Below are 19242 nucleotides of genomic sequence, written 5' to 3'. Positions count from 1 at the left end.
AAAGTTATGAAAAATCCAGTTTCCAACATGAAATGTCACTGTGGAAATAATGTTTATTCCAACAAAGAAGCTCTGAGAATGCACCAAAACAGAGCTGTGAAGTGAGATCAGTTATTTCAAAAACCAAAGGTTCCATAGGAAAAAGTGTTTTTCATTTTAGTCACAGACGGTGTTAGATGACTGACTGTTGGAGCATTTTCACAGCTCAAACAGACATGAATCCCTCCTGGCTGAGTCAGCTGTGTTAGAAAATATCTGTGTTTTTCAATAAATAAGTCAAAGGTACAAGCCTGTGTATATAAAAAAAACAAAAACGGAGGGAAGTCAACTGTGCTTCCCAGTTACTTGTCTTTAAAAAAAAAAAATCCAATAGTAGAGATAATATTCTGTGGGTGGGCTAACAGCAAGCTGAAGCTTTGGATACTGTATAAATCAGCTTCATAATCTGGTGTGCTTCCAACTGGCTTTTTATGATTCGTTCCAGACAACTCTAAACCCCCATATTTCTCCCTTTTTATAAAAAAAAAAAGTACACCCAAAGTCGGAGGTTATATCTGTAAACTCAGGGCAAATCTACCTACTCTGACTTGATGTCACACAATAATGGAAACACACATTATAAATGGTCAACTACCAACTAAAAGGCAAAATAAAATGTATTTACCTGTGTTATGATATATGTAATGTTTAATTAAATACTTAGATATGTTTCCAAGTATAAAAGTGATCAAAAGTAATATCTATAATGGCTGTTGAGTCATATGTGTCTTTGCTCCACTTTTACATTACATTACATTACATGTCATTTAGCTGACGTTTTTGTCCAAAGCGACTTACACTAAGTGCCTTCAACCTTGATGATACTAGCCTTAGACCACAGGAATCAAGTAAGTGCAAAACTCTTGAAGAGCCAACTGTAACCGCTACAGGAGTGCTACAGAAGTGTAACGCAATGTGCTAAAGAAAAAGAGTGAAGGAAGAAGAGGGTTTTTAAAGAAAAAAAATGTTATTAGCCACCATGACTTAACCAAGGTATTGTTGGAAGAGGTAGGTCTTCAGCCTGTGGCAGAAGATTTCTTGGCTGTCTGAGGTCCTGATGTCGGTGGGGAGCTCATTCCACCATTTCGATGCCAGGAGAGAGGAAAGTCTGGAAGTGGTTTTGAGGCGAGTAGATCCTCTCAGGTTGGGAGTCGCCAGCTGTTTGGCTGATGCAGAGCAGAGAGAACGGGCAGGGGGGTTTGACAAGATCCTGTATGTAAGCAGGGCCACCAGAGCTGGTAACCAGTGGAGGGAGCGGAGGAGTGGTGTTGTCCACTTTTTTGTTTATAAATGCAAAGAGGCTGCACTGCACTGCAGAGAGTTCAGTTTTTTTCTGTATGCTTGCCAAAGAAACTTCAATTTGTCATCATCAGCCATTAACATTTAACATTTGGCATTATGCGTCTTGGAGGTCGGATATTGCAAAAATATCAACTGGGAAATTGTGGCAGTCCATCTCGCAGCGATACTTCATAGCAATGTTTGCTGAGGCTCATGGGTATTGTAGTATTTCAGTCTCTTGCCTGCCAAACACAGATAATTGATTCTCATAAACCCTTTCATATTGTTAAATTATCCAAGAGCCTCCTGATGTTCTTTGTTGAGAATATCTTAAAAAGAAAGAACAATATAGTGGGGAAAAACTCCCTCTTGTCATGCATGAATGAAAACGTATGCAGCTAAAGAATAAGATGAATGAATGATGAAAGTGGTAGGATTAACAGACAGACTGACAGTTTGTGATGCATCTCAGTTTTAATGAACTATGTGGTCTGTCGTGGATCTGAGAATATTCTGAAGGCTTTCAGAAACAAAAAATATGCTGGATGTTCTTTTGATTTGAAACAGTGCATCAGAGCGATCCGCCTCGGGCAAGTGGCCTCATCCTGAAAACACTAACTCGTTCTTTCTCTGTGTCTCTTAAATGCCAACAGTGTGCTTCAGCTTTTCTTCCCTGCGTTATACAAAGCTAAATATAGAGATTAGTCGTTATATCACACTGTCTTTGTCTGTTAGTGTCTATTTCTCTCCTTCTTCCTCTCTGTTTCTTCTGGAATCAGACAATCATTCATTGTGCAGCAGTGATGGGCAAGGAAGAGCGCTTCATTTCCACCCCTCAGAGAAAAACACACATCACACAGCAGGAGCTTCAGAAAGTTGTTCATGAAACATTGTGTTTGTAGATCAGAACTTTAAACTGTCACATGAGATCGTAATCATCGAGTGCAGCATGGAGATTTGATGAGATGGTTTGATGTGGTACCTGTAGGGTGCCTGTGTGTGTGTGTGTGTGTGTGTGTGTGTGTGTGTGTGTGTGTGTCTAACTGTCGCTCTAAAGGTTAGCTCTGTGTGGCTGTTGTTATGGATGCAGCCTCCAAATTGCGAGATCCATAACCCTCCATCAGTCGATAGGAGAGGCTGGCTGTGGCGTGACAGAAAACCACTCTGCTGATTGGGTGACTGAAACACACACACTCACACACACTAACACACACACACACACAGACCACAATGTTATTGAGATTATGCCTATTTTTATCAAGGCTTGTTTTCCTCTGTGATCACTGTGTAATTACATGGTTTGCTGCTTAATCAATTAAACATGAGCCACAGACATGCAGGCTTCGATTGCGTCTAATATTGACCACAGATGTGTGTTTGTTTGTGTGTATGTGCATGTTTCTTTCTCTTAACTTATCTCTAATTATGCAACCCGATCTGGGCTTCTTTTGAAGTGTTTTGGCATCAGCACAAAACCTGAATTCTGGTTTCAGTTATTAAAAAAAAGTAGGGAGGATTTTTATTGTTTGATTATTCTGCTGATTATTTTCTCAAATAATCAATTAATAATTTAAATTATAAAATGCCTATCATACTGGCCTATAGCCCAAGGTGGCATCTAATATATAATATTTAAGTTTTTTTGTGCATTTTTGTGCTTTATTTGATAGTGATAGTGAATGGAAGGGGTAGACATGCAGCAAAGGGACTTTGGGCCGGATTCAAACCTGGGTCCGCTGCAATAAGAACTCAGCCTTAGTTATATGCGATCTACCAGTGTTTCACCGGGACGCCTCAGTTTACCCATTTTTTTTCTGATTAACAGTCCAAACCCCAAAGATTTTTACTTTAAATTTCAGTTTAAATTTTTTTTTATTTTTTTGTCCTTGCTTTGTGTTTGTGAACACACCGTTACAGCGACACAAATTACTTCACAAGAATATTTCCTACATTGAAATACTGGATACAATTTATGAAAATTATTTTCTGAGCCTAATAGAGAGTCTGTGTGTTTTCTAACTGACACTTTTTAAATATTTGCTCCTAAAAGTGCTGAGATTTGATTTTTTAACTCTATTCAACTTAAATAAACAATGCCATACTCCAAGGTTGACTTGAAGAAAATGTTTTGTGCTGTTTTTCCACGCAGGATATGGTGGCATAAATACATAACACACACTCTGACCCTTCTGTTAGGAAAGAGGAGTTATGGGTCAAACAACAAACAGGACCTGTAATAAAATACATGAATAATACAATAAGCTACATTTGAAATAACAACCAGATCAAGCGTGCTGTAATAATCCATATCCCTCAGAGGAGTTTCAGACACTCCTTGTATCACTTCAAAGCACCAGTATTCCAGAGCACTTTATCTTTATTACAAGGCCTCATATCACATGATAGCTCCAGTGATCATTTGCATGAATTCGCCCCTTTGGAACGTCTCTCCTCAGAGGTAAAGACTCCCTCTTTTGTCCTCTTTGAATATGTGCACATCTGCAGTGCCGCTCATGGAAAACCGCATGCAAAAGAAGCAAGGTGTTTGCTCTCAGGTCATCTGCTGTCTGTATAATTCATCTGCAACATTTCCACCTCCCAACATATGAAATATGAATGAGGCCGAGATGACCTGCAGAAGAAGTACACAGCACTGCAGATCATTTTGTGTCGCAAGTGACTTGTAAAAAACATTTTTTAACCTTTTGTGGTGCATTTATTTTAATTACGGAGTGCTGTAACACTTGACACTGTTACCATTATGAGCCTACGCATGTAGCTGCATGTTTTAGCTGATGTGTGCCTCCTCAAAAATGATCAGGATTACAGCAGTTAAGAAGACATTTCTGTTTGCATCCTAAATGCATAATATTATACTTGGTTAATATATTTTACTTCCTCCTTGAACGTTTGCCAAGCCAATTCCTTTTTTATCCTTTTTCAGTGATTTGTTATCAGCATTTTTTACATCCATGTTTACTTGCCTTCGTCTTCTTCTCCGCCGCCTTTCTTGGCACAACACTGCGTTTGTTGATGCATTACTACCAATAAATGTCAATCAGTGGAATAGTGTGAATTCTTGGCAGGATGTGAAATGCGCTGTATAATGTCATGTGCATGCACAGTACACAAAAACTGGGACCAACTCTTAAAGGGTCAGTGTATTACATGCAGTAGATGGTAATCAGCACGCCCCTATTTTGCGGAAGCAGGCAGAACTACCAACACAGAAACGCAAAACGTCTTTTAGCCAATTAAAATAATCAATAACAGTTTAAGTGTGCGCTACATTTAGATTATTTTTCACTCTTTACCTTGCTGTCAGACAACTCTTTCCCATGAGGAAAATAACCTATTATATCCAACTATGCTTTCTTCATAACAGCCAGACTTCCTTAGGGGAACATTTTTTTTTTACCTTGCAGAACACAGGAGTTGCTGGTTTCCTGCTGCCTCTGTCGGTTAATTTGTCTGTGTAATTGTGTGACTTTGGTGATTCCAAGCTAACATTTTAAAATGCTAAAATCACACAATAACACTAACTTACCAGTGGCCGTGGCAGCAAGAACAGCAGCTTCTGTGCTATGTCCGGTAAAATTACTGGTTTTCTTTAAGGAATCTGGTGGCTTTGGAGAGAACCTAGATAATGGCTTATGTTTCCCATTGGAAAGGGCTGTCTGATGGCCAGGTAAAGCAGTGAAAACAGTCTAAATATAACATACTTATTTTTTAGGTGGCTAAGATACTGTTACTGTTATACACTCACAACCCCACTTCCAAAAATGAAGTTACCTGGATGTAACTTGAGTTGTATAAGCATGTGATGTATAATCACAACCCCTTGCTAACCATAAATATAGAGACAGCTTTAGTATGTCAAGTTGCAACCTGATGCACAGAGAGAGAGAAAAGAGCCTGTAGCCTACATGTTTTAGCCTGAATATTTAAATATTTTAGGCCACCCATATGTTGCGTTTGTGTATGTATTGCTGTGTTGCTCTGGGCTGCTTATAAGTACTAATGAGACACTGAAATAAGATCCAGGAAGGTCAGCTCTGACTTGCAGATCCACTTGTAGAGTTTAAAGGCTTAAATTATTCTACAATACACATTAATTTATGACACGCTCTTCTTCTGTCTCAACAATCAGCAGGTAAACAAAAGTTTAACTGGTTTCAACCTGAGTGAGGATGGTTTGAGCATCCAGTGTTGTTGTATAAACAGAAATGTGTGTTTTATTGCTGTTTCTAGCTACGACTCCACACACAGTCATCAATAGTAAACTCCACTTGAGATTCCTGCCGTTCTCAGCTGCCGTAGTAAAGCGTCTCTACTGTACAACTCCATTCACGTCCCCAGACACTTGTACTTGGTGCGGATAACACAGTCATTCTGTCTAATTAACTGCACTCTTCCACACTTCCACCTTTGATGTTGCCCGTGTTTAGCGTCTCGCAGGCCCCCGCCCACTCGCCTGCCTCCCCTCCCTCTGATGAGGCTGCTGGTGTAGGTGTTGCTGACAGTGCCCCCGGGTGGTGCCTCATTAACCCACATTTCACTGGCTGATGGGAAACGGTGAGAAGGGAGTGAGTGTGGGGGGTTTATGTGTCTGTGAGTGTGTGTGCATGTGGGAATGTGTCTGAGAGGAAAAAATGGAAATGTTGAATGTTGCCTTTGAAGAAACTCTTCAGTATCTGTATTCAGGAATGAAAGGTTTTTTTCTTTATTTTACAAGCTTTTTCTCCTAATTTAGATCAACCCAGTTCCCCATTTATTACACTAATTGCCAGTGGTAATACTGTATTAATTTATGGGTGGAAGCAGAAGCTTAAAAACAGGAAAGGCGTTGTTTCCCATCCAGTGCTTTCAAGCTCCCCAAGTGGGAAAAACATGTAGGATGCAGCTTAAGTTTGGCTGCTCACATGCACCAGAAATCTTACACAGATTTAAGCAACTAATTATATTTTTTTGACATACTGATTAATCAAAATCAGTCCATAGAAGTGTTTGAAAAACTTTTTTTTTTTGCAAGGGCTCCATTGCTGCATCCTGGGCTTGTTTCTTTGTAGTTGTCGTGGTGACACTTCTGCAAAATGTACTTGTTTTGCACACTGTTTTTGTCACCTTTATCACCATTAGCACCTTGATTGTTGTGAGTAAGGACATTCAAAGCAACAGAGCATGTTTCACACTTGACACTATTAACTAAAGACAACAAAAGTTAACCCTTTTCCAGTGTAACCATCAGTTTCCTAATTCAATCTCTGAAAGCACTTATGATGCTTGTGAACTTGGTCTTCTCCAGTAAAAGTGACATCAGCAAGGCCTTTCTGTGAGCTTCAGATCTTACATCTAGGTGCTCTACTACTCCTCTTTATGTTTTTTCAGTCCTCATCGGTCTTTCCCTCCTTCCTCTCTTCCTCCACTGTTTCAATCACTTCTTGATTTGCATCCTATCTCAGTCATTTAGTAAAGTAATCCTTCAAGTAGCAGTTAATGCTCAGCCTCCACTGATCCTCAAGAGCTCTAACCTCTCCCCTCTTCTCCATCCATCCTCCTCCTGACAGGAGGAGTAGGGCCACTTCACTTCATTAGGATACTAGTTTCTTATTACCTGCCTCTCTACTGTGTGTGTGTGTGTGTGTGTGTGTGTGTGTGTGTGTGTGTCACAGCGAATGGAGTCTCACATGTCTCAGCTGCATGACTCATTGTCCTTGTTTGCAATTACGACTGAAGCTACTAAATACATTTCTGATTCAACAGTTATCAATCCTTAAGCATATCAAGAATTGTGGACAACTTCCCCTGTTATTTCTAGAGCGTTATTATGTCGGTTTAATAAGATAATAAAGTAACAAATGCAAGGTGTTTGATTTGGTACAGTCTAAAATAAAGAAAAAGCAGCCCGCAGCAGTTTTTGCCCTGCTGCTTTGCCAGCTTCCTGGGAGCCAACACCGACACCACACTGCTGGAGGCCCACGCCGTTTTTCTGGGCCTGCGGGAATAAAGTGAGACCCGCAGTCAATGGGGAACACTTGCTTTTTTAACACAGTCGCCAGACAAAATAAAAGTTTCTTGTAGTTCCTTTCATTCGACTGATAGTTGCGTTTTTGCCATTTGTAAATGCTTACCTGTTTAAGCCTAAAATAGAATATTTCATCTCATCTGTGCCGGAAATATTAATAGCAAATGACAATAATGTTACTCTGCTGGAGAAATCCCTTTCCGCCACAAATCCTGCTTTTATGCAGAAGTCTGTGATGATAACGGCAGTCAGGTCTAATGTAAGACACTGCAGATAAACATCTCAATCAATAGATCGATGCTGAGCTCGGATCACGCTGGGAGGATTGGAGCTTTATGTGGATAGACTTTCACAGGGATAAAGATGTAAACTGCAGGATTATAAGAAGACTTACACAGTGAGAGGCAGGCCGACAGGTTAACCATCACAAAGGCAGTTAATGCAAAACTGCGGCACACGTATGACAAATGTTTGGTTTTATCTTACTTTGCATTATAAGTAGAGACTTTATTTATCCAGAGGGTTATTCAGGAAACAGGAGTTCCCATGCTCTGGTTTGACAGGCACTCCCTAAAAGACATTTGAGGCATTTAAACATATTTTTGTCCCATTATGGCATGTGGAAGGTGAGAGTCCATTAAATGCGCAATATAGCATAGTTATAGTTATAGTTATTTTTCTGACGTCAGGATTTTTTTTGACAAAAGATGGAGTTTCAACAATGTCCAGCTGCAGCCTGCAGCACCTGCTGCCAACTTCTGCCTGTTAGGATTCCTTCAATGTTCATCTTTGAGGTTTTCACCAGCAGCCGAATTATCCATAGAGGTCTCCTCCTCTGTAAAAACCAACAGACCTGCTGATTAAAACCAGTAAATGCATTGAAAAAAGCTGTTTCACATCTAAAATCTGTGTTTCTCTGACCCTGTTTGGAGACAGGACTTCTCAAAGGGTCTAGGAACCCCAGGTTTGCTCAGCTTGTTTCTCTTATAACTTAAGATCCAGATGTCCCATGATTATTAGTCCTCTATCTGGTAAGCATATATAGATACAAATAATTAAAAAATAGAGAAATGTGGCTTAAAATGGATAAAATGTCAATTTATAACATTTATCAACTTCTGGCGCTCAAACACACGCTTTGTAAGCTTGAAAGTGAAACATTTATAGTTTTGTATTGTTTAACATATGATTGTGCTTCAGAAACTTACACTCACTTCACTTACTTACTCGATATATGCCTTTGGGATATAATATGTTTGATAACCCAAAATAGATTTTAGTTGGAGTATCCTTTAACCCTGGAGCAAACTGTTGTTGTTATGCAAATAGAAAGCTGTAAGATTTAACTACATTTTGCATTTGATGCTGACTATGACTTCATGACTCCTGAGCTGATGCTCCTCTCACCTGACTGCCTCACATTTACACTCTGTGCTCCCTCGGTCACAGTGTTGTTGCAGCTTGTTGTTATTGTGGCTTCAGGGGGCTCATAAGAGAGAATCCAGTCGGCCGTATTTCAGTGTTTTCACCGGTGGCCGGTTTCTTGCGGCCCGCTGTTGTTCAAAGTGAAATATCACAGCAGCCGTTGGTGTTGGAGGCCTGTTTGAGCCCGGACTGCATGCCGACTCCCAGTGTGTGGACAGCGGTCTGCCATTTTCTGCCACATGGTGAGCGACTGGCACAGCGTGTCTGTGAACTCAAGCGCATACACACATTTGTAGTATTACCATGAGGCATTCCTTTGACTTGACTCACAAGACATTAAAATAAACTTAAAGCTGCAGTAATTAATATTCTACTTCTTCGTCAAAGACTTTTTTAGTTTGTGACAAGATTCTTTTCCATGTGGCTTTCAAGTATCTGACCGAGGCATACCTAATGTAAAATCAAATTGCCCATAAAAGTTTCCCTCTTAACTTCACTGCCATGGCTCAGCAGACTTATCCTATTGTTTTCAGAAAGCCACTAAGGCTCACACTTTCAGATTCAGCTATTCGTTTTCAAAAGACCCCATTTCTGACTTGAGAATTGAAGGCAAAAATGAAGGCAAATTTAAATGCATTTATCTGTCTGTGTGTCCTTCCCAGTCTCGGCCTCACGGTGAGCTCTGGCAGGTCTGTCACGCTCCTGCCGTGCCCTCCAGCTGTGCTAGCATTAGCTCGTCTTTCTGGCACACAGCACAGAGCTTCAGACTCAGACACCTGCTGAGGCGCGGCACACATCGGTGGGAGGTGAACATATTCATGCCATGTCGGTTTTCAGGGTGTTTAAATATTGTAAACTCAAACCACCGTGCTGCCTGACAGAAGTCTGACTAATGTTGAGTTCTTTTACAGCCTTACATTATGTAAATTCTACATTATCTCTTTACAACTTCTAACGTTGTGTCATATTGGATTAGATAATATAATATTGTTCAGTGTATATAATGTGCTGTTGACCTCCTACTTACACACATAATAAATAGATAAACTAATAGAATGACTGGTAGAAACACGGAACAACATAATACAGTCCAATTCGACAATGTTGTTATGCCTCAACGCTGGTGACATTGTGATGTGATATCTCAGGAATGCCTTGAGGAAATTTCCTCAAATTTGGCACAAACATCCACTCGGACTCGAGGATGTACTGATTCGATTTTGGAGGTCAAAGGTCAAAGTCACAAAAGAAAAAGTAGTCATTTAACACAAATATCTAAAAGGATAAAATGATAAAGTGATATATTTTTATTAAAAAAGTAAAAGGTCACATTCACTGTTACATCATAATGTTCTGCAAAAACACTTTTCATCATGGTTTATTGAATGCATTTGGTAGGATACTAATTTAGTGACATTAATCTTGGATCTACTCACAGCAAGAGTCTCGCAGGTTCAAACCCCAATCCTTGCAGCTCTTCTGTGTGGAGTTTGCATGTTCTCCCCGTGTCAGCATGGGTTCTCTCCGGGTCCTCCGGCTTCCTCACACAGTCCAAAAACATGCAGCTTAGGTTTAATTGGTGACTCTAAATTGCCCGTAGGAGTGAATGAGAGCGTGAATGGTTGTCTGTCTCTATGTCTCAGCGCTGTGATAGTCTGGAGACCTGTCCAGGGTGTTCCCTTCTCACCCAATATCAGCTGGGATCGGCTTTAGCCCAGAGTTCAGATAAGCAGTTAAGGATAATAAATGAATGAATGATTCTTGGGTGTCCACCCTGAACATGTGGTGATTGTAAAGATCTTCTGTGCTGCCCGGTTGAAGAAATGTGTGAAGCATCCACTTTTTAGTATTTGTAGCTTCTTTGCAGCAGCATCCATATTTGTAGCATTGTCTGCTGTTATTTCTACACGATTCTGGACAGACATGGATGTAAACTGCAACTTCGCTGCAGTTTTGCAGCATGCAACCACAAGGTTTATCTGCGGATTGAAATAGTCAAATCAGGTGGAAAAATACATGCAATAGACATTTGTACATAATTTTAATGATGTATATAATATTTTCACCCAATCTTATTTTGCATTAGGCACACTATACATTTAACACCTATATTCTTCTTATTGTCCTGTGTTTTTCAATGCTGGATTATTTAGTGCCTGTAGTGATTTGAACTGTTTGGGGATGCAGAAGCGAGTCTCATGACAGAGAACAGAAGCTGTTTACTTCTTTCAATATATCTGTTTATATAGAACAACAGAAATAATATACACTTATGAAGATGAAGCCTTAGGTGTGTAAGGCTTTCACACCCCGTCTCTCTGTCTCTGTCTCACACACACGTACACACACACACACACACACACACACACAGACACCATAGCTGGACCAGCCAGACAGAGGCGTGACTCTTCATGTCTGTAGGGAACACTGGAGGTGTCGAAAACCATGGAGCACATTGTTATCGCCTCTTCTACCACTGCATAGGCTCTGAAAGACTTTCAGCCTGCAACATACACATACACACACACACACACACACCCACACACACACACACAGAGATCAGTAATAAGACAGTGTGCACAGCCTGCTCTCAGAAACACTTTTGAGGATGAATGAAACGGGCCGGAACAGCAGGGAATTGGCTCAGTGATTTAAACGCTCGCCGGATAAAAAGGGAAAAAATAAAATAAATAAATGGGCCACTTTAGTCAGTGCCGATAACCAATTTCTCATTCCCTCTTTGAAAAGCCTATCAGTTTCAGTGGGATTGTCAGAGCGGGGTTATTCTGTGAGCAGGAAGGCTGAGAGAGGGGACTCCTCCCAGTGTGCAAAGAGGAGCAGAAGAACTGAGTTAATTCAGACTTTTAATATGTGTTTTTAAATCAACAGATCTGGTGGCAAACAAAATGAGAAAGTTGGAACGTTTTTTGCAGGATATGCATGCATGGGAAAAAAAGGAGGATCCAGTGAAGGACCTGTCAATCATGCAGCACTCCTGGGATGGAGGAGCGGGTGGAGGGGGGTCTCATTTCTAAGTGACAGCCACTTGTCAAAGCTTTGGATGATGCAGTCACAGCACTCTCCATCCCCTGGGGGAGGAGGGGAGTCAGGGAAGGTTTTAACGTCAGAGAACACGTGACCTGAGCTTTGAATGACAACATTTGGTTTATCATTGTGTGGCTGAAGATGCTGAAGTGATGGAGGCAGGTTTTAGTGGAGCAGCCGTGTTTAAAGACGAGGTGGGGATCTTTCCTTTTGTGTATTTTTTTGCAAACTGGTTATGCATCATTCCTGCAGAGTGCCGTTTCCTAGTTTCTGAGTTGCGTCTTTGATCTGATCTGTTTCTGTGATGCATAGTTCAGTGTCTTTTGTTTTATTTTAGGTCCACTGGCCTACATTACATTCATGTCTGTTGTGTAGTTATGTGAGGAATTTGTGTCATTTATTCTCTTCTTTGTTGTCTGACATGATTTTGGACATTTTGACATGACGCTTTGTGTAGAGTTTTACTGTGTTAATGTCTGTGAATCCAGTGTTTTTCTTATTTATAGTGTTAGAAAATAGCTATTTATTCCTTAAACTGTACATAATGTTTTGCTGCTGCTGTTTATTTCATGTCATTTAGTCATTGGAAAGGGACAATTAACAATACGTATTTGCACCAGATTTTTTTTCTTTTTTTGTAATAATGTGTTAGTAGAGACAATTATTTTGGTAAATGTTTGTTTAGTATTATTTTTTTATTTATTTTTTTCTTGAATTTTTTATTTGACAACAAAGTGCAACATATTGCACCAGATGTATTTTATTTTATTTTATTGTTCATTTCACAGACACTTTTTAATTTTTTTATTTTATATATATATATATATATATATATATATATATATATATATATATATATATATATAGTGCTTTTTGTGTGTATTTAATAGAATTTAATTTTTAATTTTTTTTCTGTTTTATTTACTGTTTATTGAAAAGGTGAAATTGCTCTAGATATATTTTTTAACTAATTGCTCTGCTGTGGGCACCATCAGTGTTAGTTTTCTCACTTACATAACTGTTGATTAAACATAAAATAAATACAGATTAACTCTTGTTGGGGGAAATCTGTGTTGTTGCATGGAAATATAATACCAAATAATTATCCGTAGGCTGTTTTAAAGAAACCTGTGACTGATTGTATGCAAGCCTTTGGCTCGATGTGTGTAATCTGCTACTCTCTCCTGACAGAGAAACACTAATTATGTAATTGACTCAACATCTAATTTGATCTGCGAAAGGAGGACACGGTTTGTTTTACAGTATCAGGATTCATCTGCTATTTAATCCTCAAGTCTCTGTTGCTCTGCGTGTCTCCTTGTCTCGCGAAGTGAAGCGCAGCAGCCGTTGGCACACCGATCATCTCACCGTGGTAGTTTGTTGTTATGTTTGGTAAAAGCAGCTCATTGATTGATATGCTTTTCCCTCTTTTTTCTCTCTCTGTACTTCGTAGCTCGAGGCCACGTCTGTCTGGCTCGGTGGAAACTCCAGACAGATTGCTGTACTAAAGAGGAGACTAAGAGGAGGAAGCCGGGCACTTTGGGATCTGATCCAATGACCTGCAGTAGAAGTGAAGCAGAGCAGAGGCTTGATTAAAATGGGGTAAGTTTAGAAGATCAGACAGTGTGTTGCCAGCAGCTACAGGAACTGCTGGCTGCAACAGGAGGATTTGCTTCCAAACCTGATCTCTGCAACACGATGCTCGCTGTTAGATAACCTCTGCCCAGTCAGAGAGGAGGGGAGATTGCAAAATACACACTGACTAAGATCACACTGATGTGCACTTGCACAGACAGAAGAACATTGCACAACGATCTGCCACAAGCTCTACCAAAAAAAGGGACTTCTTTTTAAGGTTTCTTGTCATAAAGAGACTTAATCAAAGTTATGTCACAGCAGATGACCTTGCAATGATTGGCTGAAGTTTATGAATAAAAGTTTTTTAAAAAAACAAGTGGATTTACAAAGAAATAAAGCTGCGGTTTCAATGCTGATTCTCTATCCTATTATACCACTGACCCTTAACATAAAAAAAAAAAAAATCCATTGAAGCTCTCTGAATATGCTGCAAGCTGTTTTTAGTCTCTTCCAACATCTTATAACATGTAAATCTTGTTATTGTAAGTCATAGACAGACATAACTGTCTGCTGGTCGCAGTGTATTAAAACAAATGTATCTTGTTTTGTTCTTGTTAAGACAAAATTAAATACATAGTTAGTGATGCATAGCCGAAAGTATGTATGACACCTGATAATGTGGTCGTTGAACATCTCTTTCCAAAACCACAGGGATTAATCTTCTGCTGGTTTCAGGCTTTGCAGCTAGATTTTGGAGCCTGGCTGCAGGGATTTGTTCTGATTCAGCCACAAGAGCTTTAGAGGGTCCAACACTGATTTCTGGTGATGAGGTCTGGCACACAGACAGTGTTCTGGTTCAGCCCAGTGGTGTTGGATGGGGTCAGAGTCTGGGAAAACCATTTCTTTATGGACCTGGTTTTGTGTACTGGGGCATTATCCTGTTGAAACAGGAAATTGAAAAGAATAATTTGGCTTATTCTAAACAGTGAAAAACAGCCCAGGCCAAGAGTACACAAAACAGTGTCAGTGTCCACATACTTTTGCCACATGATGTATAATTTAGAGACTCAATAATACACAAACTGACTTGTTAAGATGGAGGTTTGCAACTGTATTTAATAATGGAGATACTCTGACAGTGAATCCAATCGCATAAATGATTTATTCCCTCATTTTGATGCTGTCCTCTTCACGCACTCTGCCATCATATCTGGAGAAACCAGCCCCCGTGCATGCTGGGACATGGTGCCTAATTTACTGTCCTGCTGGTCGGGATGAGTTATTCCTCAGTTAGCTCTGGTGACAGAGGGAGCGGAGAGAGCGGAGAGAGCACGGACCTCCAGAGAGCCTTTATACTGGCAGTAATTCAACCAGAGAAAGGCGGAGAGAAAGAGAGGCGCAGGCATGCTGAGCAGCATGCTGCCCGCTATTCACACACACACACACACACACGCTCATGCTAATTAAAGCCGGATTCCACATATCAGCGTTTTTTCTCCTATCACAACTGTGCACACTCAGATATTTGTCTGCCAACAGAATAGCAGAGGACAAGTGCTCAGGCTGTTTCATGTGCAGAAAGTTCAGGTGGTGTTCAAGATGAAAAAAAGAAACACATAATAGAAATGAAAACATTCTTCATTCACTCCTACGCAGAGCAAAGAGAAGATGCATAATAAAAGATATAATTTAGTGGGGCAGAAGCTCTGCTGCTGCCAGGAGCAAAGCTGCTGCTTTCAACTGCCAAGCTCCAACGCCTTCCACCTGAACTCTGACCACAGGTTCAAGGCAGATCTGGGTCTGTCCGCAGTGGGCTGGTGGCTGCAGGAGTCTCAGCTAAAGGAGGTTCTGCAGAATCTGCATGATTTTGTCAATAAAAAAGAGCTTCTTCTAGTTGCTGTGATCCCGTGACTTTCCATCTACCACCAGCGGGTCTTTTTTAATGAAGTACCTCAACAAATTTTGAAAAGGATTGTCATGAAATTTAGAGCAGACATTCATATCCCCTTCGGGAAGAACAAATATAAATGTGATTGTTCCTCTGATGAACACCATAGAAAAGCAATGCTATTATTCAGTATCAAAAGATTTTTAGCCGATAGTGAGTGTATCTGTTCTATAAACTGGTGAGAAACCCCGTGATTGTTGATATATCTGGGGAAGCCATTAATCTTCTGAATGTCCTTGCTTTCCAGTTTGTGGTTGTAAAGTTTCATGAGGCTGTGATTATCCTGGAGGCCACAGCAGGTCATTTTATACAGCGAGGTCAAATTTCAAAGGATGCTCTCACTACAATGAAATGTTACATTGGGGACTAACATCATCACACATGAATAAAATTAGATGCAGTAAAGCCACAAGAGACTCAAATTTCCACTAATACTAAATTTATGCAATTCCAAGACTGTTTAGGGTCCCCAGTATGCAAAAATATTCAAATACAATGAAGGAGAATTAACACTTTTGTACTGCATGAGAAAACTGCATGCTTTCTGCACCAAACTGAATGCTATCAGCATAAATTGGGCGTTTCTGTGTAAGGGGAGACTTGTGGGTACTCATAGACACCATTTTCTTTCTGATATGTTGAGGTCAAGGGACCCCTTTTAATACGGCCATGTCAGTTTTTCCCCTCACTGAAATTTAGCCTACCTTTTGAAGCATTATTAAGCCCCTCTCCTGATAAGATGTCATGACATGGTTGGTGCCAATGGATTCATCTGGTCTTCTAGTTTCATATAATCCTAACCTGCTACAGTCTCTGATAGACAATCTAGTTAGGGGGGGCACAGGAATCACCATTGGCCTGACTCTTAGATAAATGTGATGAAGTTGTACATTGATGTCTCAGGTATTTAATTCACAAGATTAACCAGAAACTGATGTCTCTTTTGCTTTTAGTAATCTTTTCTAAACATCAAAATCATTCTAACATATAGCCAAAATCCAGTACAAATGAACAAATAAAAGATACAATCGTAATTATATATATTATATAAATATAATATTAATATAATGAAGCCAAACTAATAATTTTAAGCAGTTTGATGCAACCCCATATATTTAATTAAAGGATAAGCCTGCTGTAAGACCAAACACAACAAAGCACAAGTCAAATTGTCAGGAACATGTTCATGGGATTGAGTCAAAATAAACTGCAGTGTGTGTATTCACCTTTCTTTACATGTGATTTGTTGAAAAACACGCTTCTGTGATTGAATTTCCATTGACTTCCACTGAGTTCAGTCCACACTGTTGAAAGGCTTCACTTTAAATCACACATTAATGTCTGTGGTTTTCTGTTTTGTGGCGCCATTCATTTAATAAACAGCCAACAAATAAGATTTGAGGGAAAGCGGCTGCACTTGTTATGTTGAAGGTTACTGAGTAACTGTGATTGCAGCCTTGCTTACGCCCAAGCATGTGAGGAATGGAGATTTATCTATTACTGCAAAGCTGCAGAGAAGCGCGGGGGCCTGTTCGTGCTTTGGCATCAGGGAGTGTTTGAGTCTAAAGATGATTTGGGTTTTATTATTCACCTAATGCATCAGGGATGAGCCCTCTGAGTCCCTGTTTCATAATCGTAGTCATAATCACAGCTGTAACCCGGGCTGCAGACTGTGATGTAGACAGAATATGAGATACGGATGATGGGCGTTTGGGTTGGGCAGTCGACATGCTATTTGTACTCATTACAGAGAGAGAGAGAGAGAGAGAGCTGCGGTACACCCAGTACCATCTTGCCAGCTCTCTCAGCTCCTGGCTAATCTACAACTGCTGTCTGATTAGTCAGAAGGAAAGAGCGAAGCCGGCGGCTAGCGGACAGCCGAGCAGTTATCTTCATTACTGTCCCCTCAGCTTTCGGCTTTCTCTTAGCGTCACACTCATTTCCCTTCTCCCCGTCTCATCTTTGTCTCTTTTACCAACTCTCTCTCTCCTTTATTCCCTCCCTCCTGCCACTGTCTGTCTCTCTGTATCTGTCTCTCAATCTCATGTTTTAATAGCCTGACAAGCAGGGCAATAATCCCACTATTATTATTCTTGCTGTAGAGAAGGGGGAAAAAAGAAAAGCCAGCAGGGGTAGACAGGGAGCCATTTATATAAAATGAATGTGATTATTCTGGTGGAGGAACCACGCTTCAGTGTCTCTTTGTCCAGAGCTGCAGCTATCCAATATTCCAATATGTGTGAAGACCGTGCTGTCGTCCCCATGGCTGAAGATCTCTGACAAATCTCTGTCACATGGACAAACCACTGCATAAAGTCTGAAGTCCGTGATAGAAGTGCAAGAGCTCAGCTGCAATATCAGTTTAACCACTAAAGATTCTGACAACAGAAGGACAAGCTGGTGTTGTTGAAGTCAATATCATATTACCAAGAATATTTTCAGTGTTTATCTATGTCACAATATGGCAAATATACACAAATAACATATAAAGATTATATTCTTGCAAATATGATTGATGTATTATGAATTTTCTAAGTTTTAGTCTTTAGTCTGGACCTGTGTGAAAGGTTTCATTTCTTGCATGCAAATTTCCTATAATACAGTAATGTAATACTGTATTAGTGTTTTTATAATAAGTTGCAATAATATTAACGCTTAAAAACAGAATAACTAGAGGGACTTGCAGCAGACCTGTTAATTGAGTTGATTTCATTTAGCCAATTTTTAATCACAATTAGCTTGAAACCATTCATTTAGAGAACTGTTTTTTCTGAAACAATAACATGATATGATAGTTTCATCACAATATGATCCTATCGAAAGTCATTTGGAATCATTTCCCAGCTTTAGATAGCAGGATTATTATTCGATTTTTTTCATTTCAGACTTCAGATCAGCTTTAGTCACTTATGTTCTGATTCAGGATCTGATAACTATACTTAGTGTGATAAGGAAAAATGCCAAAACATTTGTTCCGATTGGTATAAAGTCTTGAAATCTGATACAGACACACTTTGGCCAAATGTCTACAAATTTAAAATGTTTGAATCAGCTGAAAAATCTGACTTTTATCAATCGTCAAAAACTGAGATTTCTGTTTATTACACGTTTTTCATATTTAATGTTTTATCGCTGTGCATATCTTTGATCGTCAATTTACTGAGTTCATAGATGCTCCTTGTAGTTTTTGAGATACAGCTATTTTTGTTTTGATACAATATTTAGTCTTTGAGGAAAAAACAGCTGTCCCATGTGTCCAAATGTAATCGAGTCTATTGCATGGACAGTAATCCCATGTGCCCAGAAAGAACAGATAATTCAATTATAGCAGAGACAAAAACATACTTATATATATCTGTATTTTGTGCAAACAATCAACATAAAAGCATTTTGGGAGCTTAAATCAACTGTTTCTGATCATGTTTCACATTAATTTTTCAATACTACTACTATGCAAAAATAATGTAATATTGAAAAATTTGTGTGAAATATTGGCTTTCATGATACTGAGGAAAATGCATAAAAATGGTAAGCTGTAATGTAATATGTTTTAAGTTAACAGACTCAAACTAGCAGACATAATTACAGCTGACAAACTGATGCTGATTCTAGCAGAACACACCAAGACCACAAACACAGTGTGAAAGGATGCAGGAGAGGCTGAGTTGTTTGCATGAATGTCTGTGTCATCTTTAGTTATCATATCTTAATATCAAATATTCTGTCTATGTCTCTGCAGGCTGCAGCTCTTCGTACCTGTTGACAGTGTGTCTGAGGGCCGCTCGCTCAGCCCGCAGCCATGCCAGACGTAAAGCCTCCACCACCATGTGACTACCCCTCCACCTCCTCCACTGCAGCCTCCGCCGGCTCTCCCGATGGCTGCGCCTCCCCCCTAGACCTT

At 39.8% G+C, this 19242-nt stretch overlaps 1 long non-coding RNA gene across 1 annotated transcript in view; it reads left to right on the top strand.

Moving 5' to 3' along the window:
- Positions 1–19214, top strand: part of LOC131979217 (uncharacterized) — a 49298-nt gene extending 30084 nt beyond the window's left edge. Inside the window, exons 3-4 of the long non-coding RNA XR_009395035.1 lie at positions 13269–13417; positions 19081–19214. This is a non-coding gene — a long non-coding RNA (uncharacterized LOC131979217). The remainder of the gene's footprint in view (positions 1–13268; positions 13418–19080) is intronic.
- Positions 19215–19242: the final 28 nt, after the last annotated feature.

The sequence above is a fragment of the Centropristis striata genome, chromosome 10 (assembly GCF_030273125.1).
Source record: "Centropristis striata isolate RG_2023a ecotype Rhode Island chromosome 10, C.striata_1.0, whole genome shotgun sequence".
Lineage (NCBI taxonomy): Eukaryota > Metazoa > Chordata > Actinopteri > Perciformes > Serranidae > Centropristis > Centropristis striata.
Note: the sequence above shows the minus strand (reverse complement) of the source record. Positions and strands in the feature narration are given on the sequence as shown.